Source organism: Eschrichtius robustus, chromosome 3 (assembly GCF_028021215.1).
Source record: "Eschrichtius robustus isolate mEscRob2 chromosome 3, mEscRob2.pri, whole genome shotgun sequence".
NCBI classification, from domain to species: Eukaryota; Metazoa; Chordata; class Mammalia; order Artiodactyla; family Eschrichtiidae; genus Eschrichtius; species Eschrichtius robustus.
Genome location: NC_090826.1, coordinates 140063201 through 140082726, shown reverse-complemented (window position 1 = coordinate 140082726; position 19526 = coordinate 140063201). Strand labels below are relative to the sequence as shown.

Genomic DNA, 19526 nt, shown 5'->3' with positions numbered 1-19526 from the left:
TAGAAAAAGAGCAAATTAAAACTAAACTAAGAAGGAAAAAAGGGAAATAATAAAAATAAAAGCAGAAACCAATGGCATAGAAAATGGATAAAAATAGAGAAAAATCAATGAAAAAATGATTGTTTTAAAAGATCATTAGCAGTAGCATCAATTAGCATAAAATATTCAGGGAGAATTTAAACAAAATATGTGCAAAACCTGTACACTGAAAAATACAAAACTTTTTTTTTTTTAAGGAGGAATAAAAACATTTTATCTGTGTATTCAGAATCACACACAAGTTACCTTTACAGTTCAATTTACTAAATAGAAATCATTTGGGTTTTATAGTTTCAGTTAAATTCCGAACTGAGATTACAATACTGTTTTTTAAAAAAAAAAGATTGTTACATTAATTCAGCATTTTAAGCACACCAAACTGAAATACATAAGTTCAAACTTCAGGTTTATGGCAAACAGTCTTCAAATACAACACAGATATTTCTTAAAGTTACTGTGTAATTTACATGTCTTACTTGCAACTCTGAGCAGTTATACACAGAATAGCTCTCCTATAAATATGGCAAAATCAACATGCCGTGAAGCTCAAAGTTGTATAGTCAGGCCAATGACTCAAAGTTGTACCATCTCTTAAAAGATTTGGCATTTCTGGACCAAAAAGCACAACAAGTAAAGAAGGTTAGGAACAATTCCTCCTCCTTATTACAGTTAAAAAAAGTTGCATGGGGCTTCCCTGGTGGCGCAGTGGTTGAGAATCTGCCTGCTAATGCAGGGGACACGGGTTCGAGCCCTGGTCTGGGAAGATCCCACATGCCACGGAGCAGCTAGGCCCGTGAGCCAACTACTGAGCCTGCGCGTCTGGAGCCTATGCTCCGCAACAGGAGAGGCCGCGATAGTGAGAGGCCCGCGCACTGCGCTGAAGAGTGGCCCCCGCTTGCCACAACTAGAGAAAGCCCTCGCACAGAAACGAAGACCCAACACAGCCAAAAATAAAAATAAAATAAATTAATTTAAAAAAAAAAAAGCATCAGCCTCAAATCCAACCCATTCCTTTCTAAAAAAAAAAAAAAAAAAAAAAAGTTGCATGGTAGCTTGGAATTTTGCATAAAACCCCACATTACACCTTGGAAAAGTCCAAGGGTAATTAGAACAACAGATTGGGGTCCTTTTTCTTTTTTAATTAATAGAACCCACAAAATTCAAATGGGAATTAATCAAATCAAAAATATTAAGCACCTACTGGTTTAAGAGATTAAAATTTAATAGAGATTCATGACCAATTTCCTTCCACCTTGAAATCAAGGTGTAAGAACCAGCTATTAAGTGCATTCTGAACTTCTCCTATTAGCACAGGTAGAATTTTCTGTCCATTGGCACCAAAGTGAAGTCACATTTCCTCTTGGTAGACAGAAATTCCACAACTGAACATAGAGTAAGTTAGGAAAAAATGACCCCTGTTGTTTATTACTACTGTGATTCTGAGATCTAGGATAACTAATATACTAGCAGTGAACAACGCAAATTCCTGGCAACAACTGTCAGGTTAGTGACTCTAACTCACTTCCGCCAATCACCATAAAATTTTACTATGAAAAGAATTAAAAGTACACTAAGATGAACAAATAGGAAATAACAAGAAGCTAAGTGAATAGCTAAAACAAAACAAACCCTAAGTTTGAAATCACTGCAATTGAGAAATTGAAAATAGGTGTGCTTCACCACACCCCATCTCACAATTTTCAATTTAAATAATATTCCGTGCAAAGGAGCATCAGGTTTCTGGACATAGATGTAGCCCTTCTTTAAGATTTAGTGAGCTGCAGAGTTTTCTGCAATTTTATTTTCCTCCCCCAAAGTTTATTCAAGGTACTTAAGAGAATCTTCCATTTCAGCCAAAAGATATGTGATTCAAAGATTTACTAAGGTACTCTATGCAGTCTATCTGTACAGAAACAGCTATTGATTATTACAATTGGTTTATGCAGGATTAACATTTTTGGTGTTAAAATTGTTAAACATCATGCTTACTGCACATCAACTCTCCATAATGAATCTCAACTTCACAATGATTTACCAAACATTTTACTTAAATTACTAATTAAATAACTGAAAAATGTACTGAGCCAAACTAAACTAAAATGGGCTATAAAGGAAAATAACCTTCTAAACAGTCCATATACACATCTCTTTCGAAACTACCTTTGCTAGCTGGCCCCTTTCCCAAAGTTTTAGCCTGAAAAAACAGTAAAATCTACACAAAATTTTATTGCAATCATACAAGGGTAACATTAGGTCAAATACAACAAATACTATGATGCAATTTTACATTTATTAAACTACAGTTCAAAGCACAAATTTACACATTCTAAATACACTAAACATATCTAATGAAGTCACACTGGTCTTCCACTGATATTTGATATATCTGGGTGAAAGACATTAATTAACTTTACAAGACTTTTTAACACGAATCCTTAGTATAAAAACTGTGTACTGGTGTGTAAACGTTTTAATGAGGAACCCAATTAATGGGCTTCCATCTCCACTAAGTCATCCATTTTGTTGTATATTTTATTTTAAACGCTTAAGGGGTAGGGCAAACTGGTAAGTTTAAATGTGGATACATTATCTTCATCTCAATTACCCCCAGTGAATTATAGATGAGAGCTAATTTTGTCTGATCCCAAATAGCTATTACTAGTAGTTTTTGTTTCCAAGAGAATTAACTGAATAAGATTGTTCAAATTTTTTCCACACTGGAATGTAGACCAGACAAGCTTAACCTGCAACTTCAGATCTAAAATAGCGTTAATGCTTGCTTAAGCTTCAGTGGAAAAGCTGTCTTCTTGGCTCAACTGAATGCAGGAAGGCACAAAGAAGAAGTTCTTCATCATTGTGACTGAAGTAATTCCAGAATCTTGCATCTCATACCAATCACCGTATGACATCATATAATAAATAGCTGGCCTCTGAAAATCATTAAAAGTAGATGGTTCGTGGAAAGAATCTGCTCCCATGTTATCAAAGATAAGCCAATCTCCCACATTCAGCTCAGGAAGAAAAGAGTTTTCCACAATTTGATCAAGCTCATCACAGGACGGACCCCAAAGGCTGCTTGTAAACAGAAGCTCATCTTCCTTGTATTTCTTGTGAACCTCTGGAATGGTGTTTAAGTCCTCAGACAGTTTACTTGCAAAAGAACCATAAACACCATCGTTCATATAATACATGAAGGTTGGTTCATCACTTCCGGTTTTTCCTACTCCAGAGGAAAACTTACTTTTAACAACTTTCTTTGCAATGATATTAACTGCAAGTGTAAATGCAGAAGACACATAGTAGCTTCCGGGTTCAGAAATTATCTTAATGTCAGATCCTTCAGGAAAGTAGACATCCAACAAAGGGCTGATAACATGATTAACCTCTTCCAATCGAAATTCGGTTCCTGTGAAGCCTCCACCAATGTCTAACATGTTCATTGTGAAGCCAAATTCTCCAGCCATGTCAAATACACATCGAGCATCAGACAGAGCATGTACATATACTTGAGATTCTTTGCAAGCACTTGAAACATGAAATTTAACCCCAATAATTTGGACATCAAGTTCCTTAGCACATTCCAAAAGATGCCTACAGTTCTTCAGGGTAGTGCCAAACTTTGTTACCCTCTTCACCTCCAATATTATCTTCTGTTGCGATATGTAGTAAGACCTTGGCATTTGGGTGATTATGTGCAATTTTCTTCAATTCGACTTCATTGTCACATGTCATGATATTCACTCCAACTTTTGCTGCATACTTTATCTGAGACACTTGCTTGCAAGGACTTATGTAAATGATGTTTTCTGGAGATACACCCAATTCTTGCACTAAAGCCATTTCAGTTTTACTGGAACAAGCAAATCCATTTCCAAGAGCTGCCAAAATCTCAAGTACAGCTGGAGTGGAGTTGCACTTTACCGTGTAGAATGGCTTTATCTGAGCCACTAGGTTCTGCCACTGACTGTGTTTCTTCACAATCTTTCCAAGATCTCCCACAAAAAATGCATTTTTCCCTGTCAGGGTATGTTCATAAACATAGTGATCAACAACATTTCCAAGGTTTGTTCCTTCATCCAACAGGCCAACGGAGTAGCTTGCATCGTCAATAAATCCTTTCAACTCAGCCGTATTCCACAAAGCCGAAAGTCATAAACCAGGAAAAACAAGAGACGGGCCACCAAGCCTTACATCTGGGTCCCTAGAATATGCAACAAAATGGACAAGTTAGGAGATGGAACCCCCCTATCATCATCTAGGTTCCCAAGGTGGCTCAGCGTTGAAGTCGAACTGCTCTCTATACAGCACTTCTCCTAGGCCCTCTGAGTAGTTGTATACTTGGTCAGAAAGTTCGCCGTGAGATAACGGCCCAAAGAGTCGGGTAAAGCGTCTTCTCTTTTTAGGCGGAATTTTAAAAGAGGGGATGTGGTTACCTTGAGCAGAAATACCCAAGGCGGCCTGGGCCATAGGCTGCGGGGACGACGTTGGGGGAAAAGCGCGGCACCGACACCAGCTGTGCAGCAGTGGCGGCGGCGGCCGAAGAAGAGAAACAGAACAACAGCGCGGGCAGAAGAAGAAAGGCGAGGGCTGGGTGCGGAGAGGATTCAGCCTCGTCACACTGCAGAGCAGAGAGTGAGAAAGGATGAGAAAAGGCAGAGAAGGCGAAAACACGAAACACTGCAACGGAGCAAAGAGCCAGAGAGTGTGGGGAATACAAAACAGTTTTGAGTAAATTAAAGTAGACCTAAATAATTGGAAAGATATCCGATATTCATAGATTGGAATTAACATCTTAAAAATACTGACTGTTTTTAAGATGTTAATTCTCCTTAAATTGATATGTAGATCCAGATTGGGATTCTGATGAAAATGCCAGCAGGCTCTCTTGCAGAACTTGACAAGTTGACTTTAAAATTGATATGTAACTTCAGAGAACTTAAAATATCCAAAACAATTTGGAAAAAGAATTAGGTTGGAAAACTTAAAGTAAGGGATTTCAAGACTCACTGTAAAGCTACAGTAATCAAGACCGTGGTTTGGGAATAAGGATAATCATATAAACCAACAGAAGGGAATTGAGGGTCCAGAAATAGATCCATACTTACATGGGTCAGTTATCACTATTGACAGAGGTGTCAAGGGAATACAGTGGGGAAAAGAGAGTTGTTTCAACAAGTGCTACCGAAACAGCTGGATATCCATACAGAAAAGAATGAACCTCAACCCTTCCCTCACGTCATATATACCAAAAACTAACTTGATATTGGATCATACACTTAAATGTAAGAGCTAAAACTATGAAACTTCTAGAGGAAAAGATAGAGGAGAGAATTTTTGTGACCTTGGGATAGGCAAAGATTTCTTAGAGAGGAAACAAAAAAGCATGAACCATTAAAAGAATAAATAAAATAAACTGACCTTCATCAAAAATCAAAACTTCTGCTCTTCGAAAGACACCATCATAAAAATGAAAAGCCACACAAGAAAAAAATTCATAATACATATGTGTGACAAAGGGCCAATATACAGAATATTTCAGGAACGTCTTCCGGCCAATAATGTCTCCCGACAAATAACCAATATTTTAAATGGCAATATATTTGAACAGATACTTCACAAAATAAGATATAAAATCTCAAATACATGAAAATATATTTAACAGCATTTATCTTAAAGAAAATTTAACTTAAAACTACAATGAGATACCGCTACACATCCATTAGAATGGCAAAAATTTTAAAGACTGACTATATTAGACCAACTATATTAGTTGTTAGGATACGTAGCAACAGAAATTCTCATACATGGCTAGGGTTATATAGAATGTTTCAACCACTTTGGAAATAGTTTGGCAGTTTCTTAAAAAGTTAAACATACACTTATCTTATGACCCAGCAGTATTACTCTTAGATATTTATCCAAGAAAAATGAGAACATATTTCCACAAAAAGAGTTGTACATAAATGGACATAGCAATTTTATTTATAATAGCTCAAAACTGGAAACAAGCTAAATGTTGTAACAAGAGGCAAATGGATAAGCACATTTTGGTATATCCATAAAATGGAATATTGTTCAGCATTTTTTAAGAAACTATATGCTATATACAAAGTGGATAAACCTCAGAAACATTATACTGAGCAAAAAGAACCAGTCTCATAAGAACACTTACTATTTCATTTATATAAAATTCTGTAAGAGGAAATTTATGCCAGATCTTTTGCCTCGTATTATGAATGACAGGAGTGTTGATTGCAAAGGAATATGAGGGAACATTTCAGGGTTGTAGTAATGTTTTATACCTTGATTGTGGTGGTGTTTACATTTGTCAAAGTTCATCAGACTACACAGTTAAAATGGGTGCATTTTACTTTATGCAAATTATACTTCAGTAAAGTTATTTCATTTCTTTTTCAAACAACTGGTCTAAAGAACAAACTCAGATTCTCTCAGACGAATATTCAGGACCCTCCGCACTACTTTTCTACTCTTATTTCTCATACGCCTCAGATTCAATATTACCCTGAAATTCAAACAAGTTGGCTTTCAGCCTCTCCTCCCCAAACAAGACTACTCCTCACTCCTACTTTTAGCTTCCTGGGTCTACATATACCCTCTTCATTCTGCAGAGCCCAGACTTACGACCACCACTTTCACAAAGCCTTCCTCTAGCTTGCCCTGATTTTTTTGATTCTTTGGTATTTATACCACTTGTACTGTTTACGTTGTTCATTATCTGTTTTGTGTGTGTTCCTCTCATCTCCCAAGGCAAACTGTCACCCTTTGACATACAGTCAATTCTGGTTATGCCTGCTGGCTATGTTCCGCATAGTTGCTGTAAACACTGAATTAGCGAATACCGAAGCACTGTTCCTAGGGAAAATACAGGGTTAGATTTCTGTGAGACCCTGGTCACAACATTTTCATCAACCAATCCATACGTAAGCTTGTTTTATGTGTGTTTCTGTTTAAAGACACCTTATTTAATGTATGTTGTTGATTCACTGAACTCAGCCAATAACACTATATCTCATGACTGAATAAAGCTTACCTAACACACATATATTTTCCCTAATGCACATCAAAGCTTTCTTGTGCTTTGGAACACTAGACAGCACTTCAGCACTACCCTTGGGGGCTATTTTAAATAGGGAAATCACCAAGAAAAATGCAAAAACATGGCATTAAATGCATTGCACAAAGGACGCTTATTTAGAGTATGAGAGATAAAATAGAGCAACACCTTGTTCTGCCTCAGCTGAGAATGTGAATTTTGAGCAACTCAAATATTCCCTGTACTACATATGTCCACAAATAACCATAAAAGGGCCACTGATTATGATTACAATAAATTTTAGCCAGTAAGCAAAGTCATAAATATGGAATCCATGAATAAGGAAGCTTGCCCATACTTCACAGCATCTTGTACAATGCAAGACACTTAGCTGGCATTCAATAATTAATTTATCCAAACAATTGGAAGGACAAACAGAAAGAACTAACTCATGACTTTAGTTAAGTCTCTATCAAGAACCCTTGTTTAAAATTCATTTTAGGAGGCGTGTTCAAGCTTGAAGACAAGTTCTCCAAAGTAAGATTTTGAGACTCTTGCAGAGACATATTGGGGGCCGTTGCTAAGGAGAGGCTCAGGAAAATCTCATATGACCATCTGCTATTTGCAATATCCATTAAAAAGAAGGGGTTTCTTGTTCTTTATTAGCAACCTAAAAGTTTTCTACTTCTGACTGAGGAGAATGGATAAAAGAAAAAAATTGATTGTCATGTTTCTAAAGCAAAGTGACATTTCCCATCTTACTTTTTGAAGAGAAAACCGACTCTTTAATTTAGCCCATTAAAAGTTACTTTCTAAGAATCAGTTGTGTTTCTATACACTAACAACAAAATATCTGAAAAAGAAATAAAGAAGACAATCCCATTTGCAATAGCCTCAAAAACAACAAAATACTTAGAAATAAATTTAACCAAGGAGGTGAAAGATCTGTACACTAAAACCTATAAGACTTCTGTGAAAGAAATTGAAGAAGACACAATTAAATAGAAAGATATCCCGTGTTCGTGGGTTGGAAGAATTAGTAGAGTTAAAATGTCCAGTCTACCCAAAGCCATCTATAGATTCAGTGCAATCTCTATCAAAATTCCAATGGAATTTTTCACAGAAATAGAAAAAACGATCATAAAATTTGTCTGGAACCACAGAAGACCTTGAATAGCCAACACAAGTCTGAGAAAGAACAAAGTAGGAGGCATCATGCTTCCTGATTTCAAACTATATTACAAATGTTTAGTAATCAAAATAGTATGATATTGGCATAAAAAAAGACACATAGACAAATGGAACAGAACTGAGAGCCCAGAAATAAACCCTCACGTATATGGTCAACCAATATTTGACAAGGGAGCTAAAAATACTCAATGGGGAAAGGATAGTCTCTTCAATAAATGGTGCTGGGAAAATTGAATAATCACTTGTAGAAGAATGAAATTGGACCCCTATGTTACACTATTCACAAAAATTAACTCAAATGAATTAAAGACTTAAACATAAGACCTGAAAATGTGAAACTCCTAAAAGAATACACAGGGCGAAACCTCTTTAATATTGGTCTTGGCAACAATTTTTGGATATAACACCAAAAGCACAAGCAACAAAATCCAAAATAAATATGTGGGACTACATCAAACTAAAAAGCTCCTGCACTGCAGAAGAAACAATCAATAAAATTAAAAGGCAACCTACAGAATGGGAGAAAAATATTTGCAAATTAACCTGATAAAGGTTAATATCCAAAATATATAAGAAAATCATACTCAATAGCAAAAGACCAAACAATCCTATTTTAAAAATGGGCAGAGGACCTGGATAGAGACTTTTTCCAAAGAAGACACAAAAAGGCCAACACGTACATGAAAAGATGCTCAACATCACTAATCATCAGGAAAATGCCAATCAAAACCACAATGAGCTATCACCTCACACCTGTTAGAATGGCTATCATCAAAAAGACAAGAGATAAGTGCTGACAAGGATGTGGAGAAAAGGGAAACCTTGTACACTGTGGGTAAGAATGTAAATTGGTGCAGCCACTATGGAAAACAGTCTGGAGGTTCCTCAAAATATTAAAAAAAGAACTACCATATGATCCAGTAATCCCATTTCTGGGTATATATCCAAAAGAAATGAATTCAGGATCTCGAAGGTATATCTGTACTCCCATGTTCACTGCAGCACTATTCATAACAGCCCAAATATGGAAACAACCTATGTGTTCACCTACAGATGAATAGATAAAGTTTAGATACACACACACATACGCACACACACTCATACACACAATGGGATATTATTTAGACATGAGAACAAAGGAAATTCTGCCATCTGCAGCAACATGGATGAATCTTGACGGCATTATTCTAAGTGAAATAGGCAGAAAGACAAAGACAAATACTGTATGATACCAATTTACATGTGGAACCTAAAAAGCTGAACTTATAGAAACAGAGAGTAGAATGGTTGTGGCCAGGGTCTAGAGTGTGGGGGAAATGGGGAGATGTTGGTCAAAGAACATGAGCTTCCAGTTATAAGAATTAAATTCTGGGGGTCTTAATGCACAGCATTGTGATTAAAGAACAGATCTTAAATGTTCTCACCACAAAAAAAGAACTGATAATTATGTGAGATGTTAGAGGTGTTAACTAACACTACTGTGGTAATCATTTCACAATATATAAGTGTATCAAATCAACATATTGTATACCTTTAACTTACAGATGTTATATGTCAATAATATCTCAGTAAAGCTGGAAAAAATTATTTCTAAGAATAACCTAGAAAAAGAGCAAAGAAAAAGTAAGAAGAGAACCAAGAATTCTTTTTAAGTTAAAATGCCCCATGTTGTCAGACACGTGGGAACGTGAGCAATCTTGTACACTGCTAATGAGAGTATAATCTGGTACAAATTTTCTAGGAGGTGGTTAGTAATATATGTCAAGAGCCCTAAAAATCCTCCCTTTGCTGATCCAGTAATTCTACTCCTGGGAATTTATCCTAAGGAAATAATCCTAGATGCAGACCGGGATTTATATGCAATAATGTCCATGCAGTGTCATATAATAGAAGGACCTTGAAACAAACCAAATGTCTCACAAAGGAGAAATGGTTCAATAAATAAATAATGGCATATCCACGTGTAGCTCAGGTGTTAGACTTTCCTTCCTCCCCAAACTCCTCTACCCTTTATTTTTAAGGTCACCTTTATTATATGATGGAAGGAGAATGTTTTATCCTAAGGGTACTCACGGTACTTGCCATGCCATTTCCCCTTCCACCTTGGACCGTCATTCACTTCACAGATGGTCTCCAAAACTGGCACAATGATCACTCTCCCCAACCCCTGCTAGGCCTGCCCCTTTTCACCTTCCCCTGCAGAGGACTGAGCTGGTGCATAGGAAATAAATGTCTGCTGGTGAACCGATGTCAAGTTCTGGCCCAAGGAGATCAAGTTGCTGAAACATGCTACAGGGTATGGTTTTCCCATTTTACAGATGAGGAAACTGAGGCTCAGGGGATCAAGTAGCCCAGTGTTACTTAGGTGATAAACAGTGATGTCAAGATTTGAGTCCATGTCTGTCTGACTACAAATCAGCATCCTTTTCACTACAATATTCCCCTCTTCTGCACCTCTACCGCTTCATTCCTCTTCAACTTTCCAAATGGAAATTTGTCCCATTACTTCTAGGTATTCACCTTCCTGAATTGGTTATAAGGATTAGTCTCTCCACTAACTTGCAACCTGTGAAAATTTGCCCCAACCACAAATGTCCTCATACTTTCACCACCTCCAAAATTCACTTCTACACATACACCCCTGATACTGCAGTTTATTGGAGTTTTCTTTTCTTCTCTTTTTTTTTTTTGGTTGTCACAATTTAAAAAAAAATTCTACCAAGTGGACGGGGGGTGGGGAAGTTAAATAGTTACTATATTTATACTGAGAATGGATTTAGGTGATAATAAAGGCAGATGTTGCTATAGCAACGAACGTTCTAGGATCCCATACACATCTTTTTGCTTTTGTGCAAAGTGCACTGGATTGTAGCTAACATCTCCCCGAATGGTCTGTGCAGAGCAGGGCACATTGACCATTGTGTGGTCAGGTCAGGGCCAGCTCACACACGTGGGTCTCCTCAGCTACCAAAACACTGGCTGCAACCTGGGGCTCCAGGCAGACCTGGATGCCAGCACAGCTTCAGGGAGAGCCATCTGGAAGCTGTGCTGTCTTCCGCCTGGGTAAACTCTCTCCCTTGCTCCCCTTTTCTTTCACTCTTTTTCGTGCTGGTTCTAAATTATGCTAACTGTTTAGTGACAGCCTGGGTTATTTTCTGAACACCAGTGGCAGGAGGAGGTTAGGGTATTCACTCTGACAATAACCCACTTTGGTGTGAGGGAGGGAACCCCAGGGCATGCCCTGTGTGCTGTGCAGCGAGAATAGCCCGAGGCCCCTTCCCCTGGGACCCCTCCTCTATTGGCTGGGAGTTCTTGCCCGAGGAGCTTCCTACAATCCTCCTGACCCCAGGCTCCCAGTAAGACAGGTGCCCTCCTTCACCTGCCCAGTCAAAGCCATCCCTCTGTGCATCACACAAAGGGGAAAAGACCTGGCTGGAATGTAAAGGATGTGTGTTCTAGCCCTGCTCTGCCACCTAGGAGCTGCCACCTAAGAGTTGCCACCTAGGAGCTGTGGGACTTCCCTGAGTCATAGTTCCCTCCCCTGTGAGAGAAGGCTGCATCTCTGGAGAAAGTGCTAACCTGGTATACTCATTCACAAGTAGGTGAAAATGATAACACCTGGCAAATGCACTGCCCACCAGTATTCACCATTTTTACACAAAATATGAGCCTTAAACCAAAAGAATAAATGCCAAATTGTAGAAATTTAGTCATCAAGTAACAGGCAAGGGATATGCTCTCACAGCAATGGGCTCCCATGGTGACCATCTACACGTAGGGCCATCATTTAATGACATGAACTACATCTGCCCACCATGAAGCCACTAGGTGCTCAAGAGCTCAGAGCTGGTACCAGAGGCAGGTAGGAAAATGGCGGTAGACATACCTTGTGATGGATGCCATGGTGGGTGTGTGCTTTGAGGAGGGACACCAAAACCACAGGGAAGTACTAGCTGTGTGAACTTGGGCAAGATACCCAATCTCTCTGAGCCACAGTTTTCTCATCTGTGAATTGGAAAAATGTCTGACCCATGAGGCTGTTTCTGGGTACACTAACCTTCGAAGCTCTGCTGGATCAAAGATCTTCCAAAGGGCAGCACACGTAGGAGCTCTTCAGATGTCTCCACTTTACAGTAGCTTTGCAGCAACCTCAAGAAGTGGGAGGCTGGTGAATATCGTGCTCCCTTTGCTCCAGGAGAACCTCAGTTCAACAGCTTTACAAGATGACATAGTGGGACAGATTGTCAGGTATCTCATCTCCCCGGCCAGGGCTCTCCAACAGACCAAGTCTGAAGCATCAGTAATTTGTATTGATGAGAAGAAAAGGCTGCTGTAGATTATTGAACTTGGCCAATTAACAAGTAAACAAACACGCAATTGCAAGCCAGAGCCCTGGCTAACGCAATGTACTCCGCTTATTTAATTTGACATGAGTCGTTTAGTTTTAATTAGGACAATACTTCACGGTATATTAGTAGGAGTCCTGTAGTATACGTTGTGGAAATAATGAAGGCTTAGCAACGAGACCTGTTTCAGCGCTCTGCTATTAAACCTTCACTGAGAAGGGAGGTGAGGCTGCCAGGCTCTTTGTGGAAGTGATTGGGTTTGGAAATTAGCACTGTTAGAAAGAGCTAGGTGAGACAGAGTCTGGCAAAGCCTCCAGACTCCAGCAACCCAGGAACGCTCAGCTCATGGGACTGAGGACCAAGCCCACTGCTGAACGCCAGGATCGCCCAGCTTTGCAGATCTCAATAAGGCCCGGAACACAACCCCACTCTCCCACCCGCAGTGGTACACAGGACAGGGTAGATGCTACCCAAGAGAGCACTGAGGCCGTCACCAGAAGGAGAACGTCCCAACTCGGTCACACCTGACTCCTCGAACCAGAACCCTCCTCAGCAGACCACTTGTTCCCCTAATGGGAGAAGATTCAAGACTCATACCCCACTCTCATTAGCTGGCTGAGAACGGGGCCTCTCTCCCTTTCTTCCGCCTTCTCGATGTGCTCAGCCTAGCTGCTCCATCGTGAGATGGTTCTATTCACGCTCAGAAGTTAGATGGCTAGTTTGTTCCCCTCCCTCTCACGTAGGAGCTCTTCAGATGTCTCCACTTAGCCATCAAGTAACAGGCAAGGGATTCAATTTCAGTTTGAATTCCACACCTCTAGCCTTTCCTTTCTATCCCTTCCGCGCTCTCTTCCCAGCAGGCACTGGGATAGCTCCCCCTTCCCTGCCTCCCCTAAGGAACTGCCATCCTTTATCCCTCAGCAGAGAGGCACCCCCGTCACTGTTCTCTCCCCATCCTTTGCAATTTCAGCCTTTCTCCTCTCATGTGTGGAGCAAGAAGCTTGTCTTTTAAAGCAGCTCCATGTGTCATTGAATAAGTAGAAGATATTTGCCTGGAAAAGGAGACAACTATTCCTGTCTCTAAAGTTACCACCATGTTATAAAAAGTGCACTGAACTGACAGACACAAGGAATACAGTCTAGGCCAGCTCTGCCACACCACCAATGCCAAAATCTTGAGTAAGTCATTCACTTCTCAGCCTCAACTTCCCTTTTGTAAAAAGACGGGGTTACGCTAAAGCATTTCTGAGATGCCAGAGGAGAAAAAGCTCATTTCCCCAAGGCCACCTCTTTCATACTTACTGTGCCACTACCCCTGTCCTGGGTCTCTCTCCTTCTCCCTCCCTCCTTTCCTCCCCACCTCCCTCCCTTCCTCCCTCTTCCTCTCACCTCCTCCTCCCCGCTTCTGTCTCTCTCTTAAAATTCAGTAAGTTATCACCAAGGAAGACACTTTGTAAATCCATATCTCCATGTTTCTGCAGCTCCATCCCAGGGTACCTAGGTTGCTCAACCAGTGAAAAGAGTCCCAGAGGTTCCCAGCGTCATAAGGAGGAGGAACATTGGTGGGGCCCCAGCCACTATAATGGAAATGCTTAAAAGGAGCCCACAAATCTTCAGTCCTCTGCAAGGTGAAAAAAATAGGAAACTTCAGCTCTTGGGAATAAAATTTGGAGCCCTGGACAGTGAAGGTATTTGGGGTGGCGGCTGGGGGAATGAGGGTGTACATCATCTTGATTGATTCATGGGTTTTTTTTTTTTTGTGAACTAATGTTAATTTAACTCTACTAAGTCCTTGGCATTGACTTCAGTGTGATTAATGAGTAAGACACCAGCCCAGCCCTCAAGGAACTGTGTACAGTCAGGGACAGCGACCTGGCAGAAGGTAATTACAGTGCAGAGGAGAGGCAGTGGTGTATGAGAGCACATCACAAGCTCCTGAACCCACTCTGGGGGTTAGAACAGACTTCTTAGAGGAGGGCCAGTCAAGCTAAGACCTGAAAGAGTGTCTTCATCTAAATCAGTCTCTCAGCAGCATTTGATGTACTTAATACCCCCTTCTCCCACTGGAAACACTTGCTTCACTTAATTTTCCTCCTGTTCAGCTAATCCTTCTGAATCTCCTTTGCTGGAGGCTCCTTATCTTCTGAACTTTTAAATGTTAGAAAGCCCTGCTCTTGATCCTGAGACCTCTCCTCTTCTCTACTGCTCTCACTCCCTAGGAAAGCTCCTCCATACCTTGGCTTTAAGTACCACCTACCACACAAACCAGCAAATTTTTGTCTCTAGATCTGACCTCTCCCTCTCACCACTAACTCTACAGCTCACCTTCATGATCTAACAGGTATCCTTTTTTTCTTTTTTTTAATAGATCTTTATTGGAGTATAATTGCTTCACAATACCGTGTTAGTTTCTGTTGCACAACAAAGCGAATCAGTCATATGCATACACATGTCCCCGTGTCCCCTCCCTCTTGAGCCTCCCTCCCACCCTCCCTATCCCACCCCTCTAGGTCAGCGCAAAGCACCGAGCTGGTCTCCCTGTGCTATGCGGCTGCTTCCCACCAGCCAACTATTTTACATTCGGTAGTGTATGCATGTCGATGCTACTCTCACTTGGCCCTCCCACCCCATGTCCTCAGGTCCACTCTCTATGTCTACCTCTTTATTCCTGCCCTGAAACTAGGTTCATCAGTACCATTTTTTTTTTTTTAAGATTCCATATATATGTGTTAGCATACGGTATTTGTTTCTCTCTTTCCTAACAGGTATCTTTAACTTAATATGATGGAAACTGATCACAATTTCACCTCCCCCAAAAATACCTCCTCAATCTTTCCCTCTCAGGCCAAAACCTGGAGTCATTCTTTAGGTCTCTTTTTCTCTCACACCAACATTCAAGCAGTCAGCAAATCTTGTATCATCTCTACCTCAAACATGTAACAGTAATTTGGCCCCTTCTCACCACCTCCACGGCTCTCAACTTGGTCCAGGCCACCACATCTCCCTCTGAGACTCCTGCATTAGCCTCGTAACTCATCACCTCCACTTTGTCCCCAAAATCAGAATGATCCTTTAAAACTGTAAGTTAGGTCATTCACGTCGTTCACCTGCTCAAAACCCCCCGTGGTTTTCTATGTCACTCAGAATAAAATCCAAAATCCTTCCCATCCCCTAGAAGAGTCTGATGTAATCTGGGCCTCCACCTCTCTGGTCTGGACTCCTCCCGCTTCCCCCCAAGCCACACCTCACCACACTCACGGCTCCAGCCACACAGGCCTGGCTCCTCTCCCCTGAATGTGCCAAGCACCACCCTCCACTCCTCCCCTAGGTCTTCCCTGTCTGCTCGACCATCTTCTGCCGGATACCTGCTTGACTTTCTCCCTCCCGTCAAATGTCATCTCCTCAGAGGGACTTCTGTGGCATAGATAGTTTTACCTATTGTCTCAAGGGGTCCTAGCCAGATGTAGATGGAACACCCATCTTTGAAAAGATCTTTTTGTGATGGTATTCACAGAGGAAACCAAGAATAGGTTTTAAGGCCTCAAGGACTAGCAACGCTGGGAGGCTGACACCACCCTTGCTCACCCTTACTCCTGAAGGAGCAAGGCAAGGAAATGGTGCTACCGGAGCCCTTCTGAGAGCTGGAGCCGTGGGTGTGAGAGTGCCTGGTGGAGCTGTGGCTATAGGAAAACAGTCACTGCAGAGCTCTGGCAGAGCAGGGAGCACAAAGAACGTGGGCCCGCCCTTCCCCACCCTCAGCTCTCCGCCGGTGTACCCTTTCCGCCAAAGCCAGGCGGGAGTCAGAGGGCCAGGGAGCCCTGGTGATACAGTCCATGGAGTTTAGGCACAAGAGCACGGAGCAGGGCAGAGAAGGACAGAGGGCAGATCTGGGATAAATGAAGTTAGTCAACACATCAGTATTTCTGGCTTCTCTCCTTCCAGGCACAAGGTAAGTCCCCACATTCCCTGCTACCCTTGAAGTCAAGTACAGCATGCAACTTGCCTTGGCCAGTGTCACTTCCAGACATAAGTCTTCATGTTCCCCACTTCCACCTCCTATAATGACCAGGGACAGTGCAGAGGATGAAGACAGTCAGCCTGGGTTCCAGAGCGATGAAGATGTGGAGTAGAATCCCCCGCTGTCCCACAGCAGACAAGCAGCATATGAGCAAAAGGAAGCCCCTGAGATTTGGGAGCTGTTCTGTTATTGCACTTTCACCTAGTTTATCCTGATCCACTTCTTCTGCTGAAATAGCAACCTGCCTCACCATGATACCTTCCTCTGTCTTGCTTTCCTCATCCAATGGATCACCACCTGATAAACTGCGGTATTTATTAGTTGTCCGTCTCCCTCCTCTCATATGTAAACCATGGGGGCAGGACTTTGGTTCGCTACCAATTCTCAGCACCTAGAGCAGCACCTGGTTGACAGCAGATGCTAAAATTCTTTGTCGAATAGGTGAATGAATAAACAAGCGCATAATGACTAACATATATTATTAGTTATGTCCTAGACACATTCTCAGGAATGATGTCTACGTGACTCTGAGGAAGCGAAAGATTAAACAATTCGCTACGGTCACCTGGCTTAAGTCATGGAGTGGGTTGTGAAGGCATTTTGACTCCAGAGCCCAAGCCTGGGACAACTTTGCCACTTCCCAGGATGAAGGGGGCTTGGTGGGGAAGCACAGGAGAAGCCATTCTGGCCAGAGACTGGAGAGGGCCAGGCAGCCTACCTACTGCAAAGTGTTACTTACTGCTGGAGCCAAGAGTGACAACCGATAAACTATACAGGGTAACAGGGAAAATTAAAACTATGTTGGCTATGTAAAAATAATGCTAATTACAGTCATTTATGTGAATTGCTTACCATTTCTGCCTAATTACCACGCAGCACAACAATTATGTAGATCTCTAACTAATGTCAACCTAACTTTCCTGGAAGTTTTATTTGATTATAACTGTAAAAGCTAAAAACGAGAGCTAAGTCCATCCATGAGTTGGTTGCTCATGGAGACTGGTTCTCTGCCCAGAATTTAAAATTAGAGAGGAATTACCTTGTCTTTACCAGTCCCTGCCTGTATTGTTAGTGATCTTCCAGGTATAAGCGTTTCATCTGGACTAGAAACTCCTTGAGGCTGGTACTATCTCATTTTTCCTGGTATCATTATCCCCTCCCCACTTGGAGCCCAGCTCAGCCCTGAACAGAGCGGGGCTCCTACACCATTGTTCATCTGTTGGAGCTCTGTCTTTGGGAGAAATGGTCCTGCCTCACGTGCCTCTGAGTCTCTTCTCACTGCCTGGAGGCTGAGGAGTGAGATTGGCTGAAGGGTGCCATGTCTATACCAGCTGTGGCCATGGCAAGAGACTTTCCTGAGCCCTGTTAACAGGCCTTCAGAAGAAGTAGGGCAAAGGTGGGATAGAACGCTTAGTGGCCTAGGGATAGCTGAGAAGAATCCAGGAAATGTAATAACAGAGAGTGCCAGCTGTCCCCCTAGTATCTACTCTCTTTCTTGAGTGAAGAGAGCTTTAGCTGGGCACATGGCAGCCCAGATAAAGGCCATATTCCCAGGATCATTTGCAGTGAGGTGTGCCTAATGGGTTGTCAGCAAAAGCGATGTATGCAAATTTAAGACCATGACTTCAAAGGAAAAGAGTGAACCTCCCCCTCCTCTTTCCCCTCTTTCCTCTGCCTGGGGTACAGGCAGGATGTTAGAACTTAGGCAAGCCTCCCTGGACCCAGGATGGAATGCAGATGTTGAGATGCCGGAGCAGCAAGATCAAAGGAGCCCGGATGGTCAGAACCGTGGGGCTGCAGTGCCACACCACTGCAGAGCAGTACCACCGCGCTCATGCGATAGATGTATATCATTGGCAAAGCACAGAAAATAGTAAAATGGAGTAAAGTAATTAGGAAGTGGTGAGTTTTGAGTATTCATTGCCTTTGCTTTTAGGATAGTTTATTCCTTTTTAAGTTTATATAATTAAAATTTTAATGATGGCTATGCTTAACAACCAGCTCGTAAGAATTCTGAAAATTTGTGCCAGCTCCAGCTTCAGGTCTTTGTCAGACTAGCAAAACCTGCATCCTAACTGATACAAAGGTAATGCAGGAGGTGGGAGTTGGGTTTGAGATCATAGTCTCAGATGTATGTGATATGTAACTCAGCCCATGGATGACCCAGGGTTGCCTGAAAAATTATGTTGCTCTAGGGATAACTTCGAACCAAAAATTCTAAAGCTTCTATCAGTTATTATTGAAAAAAATTCTTGTAGCCTAGCCTAACTTCAACTTGAACACACCCACGTCTGTGGAGGGCCATGGTTCTAGATGATGGCTAAGGCCCTTCCTGCCCAAAGCCTGGTGATCCTACACACCCCAGTAGAGCATTTCTGCCTCTTTCCCACCTGCCTCTCTTGGGACCTTCTCTTGCCAGTTTAAGGGCAGAGAGGACATCTCTGGTGACAGGCATAGGACCCGATCTAACCTCTCACTTTTGCCAACACAGGATGAAAGGCAAGTAAGTCATTGATTCAATAAATCTGCACAGATTAAGTGGAACAAAACACATCTCAGTGTAATGTGCTCTGTAGAATCCTATGTGTTGGAAGGAAGGAAGGAAGGAAGGAAGAAAGAAAGAGGGAGGGAGGGAGAAAGAAAGAAAGGAAGAAGGAAAGTCATCTATATATGCTGTATATATGCTTGTCTGAGCCAAGAGAAAGTTGTGGAAGGATACCCACCAAACAGGTAATCTCCTCGGTTACCTGAGGAAATAGAACAGGCTGGGGGGAGGGTAACTTTTCTTTATATGCATCTGTATTATCCAGATTAATGTAGCAAGTATTACTTTTAACTTGTTATTTTATTTTTTTAATTTTATTTATTTTATTTTTGG

General features: G+C 41.4%; 1 pseudogene; it reads right to left on the bottom strand.

The window, feature by feature from the left end:
- Nucleotides 1-2768: 2768 nt before the first annotated feature.
- Nucleotides 2769-3832, bottom strand: LOC137761479 (antizyme inhibitor 1 pseudogene; annotated as a pseudogene).
- Between the last annotated feature and the right edge of the window lie 15694 nt (nt 3833-19526).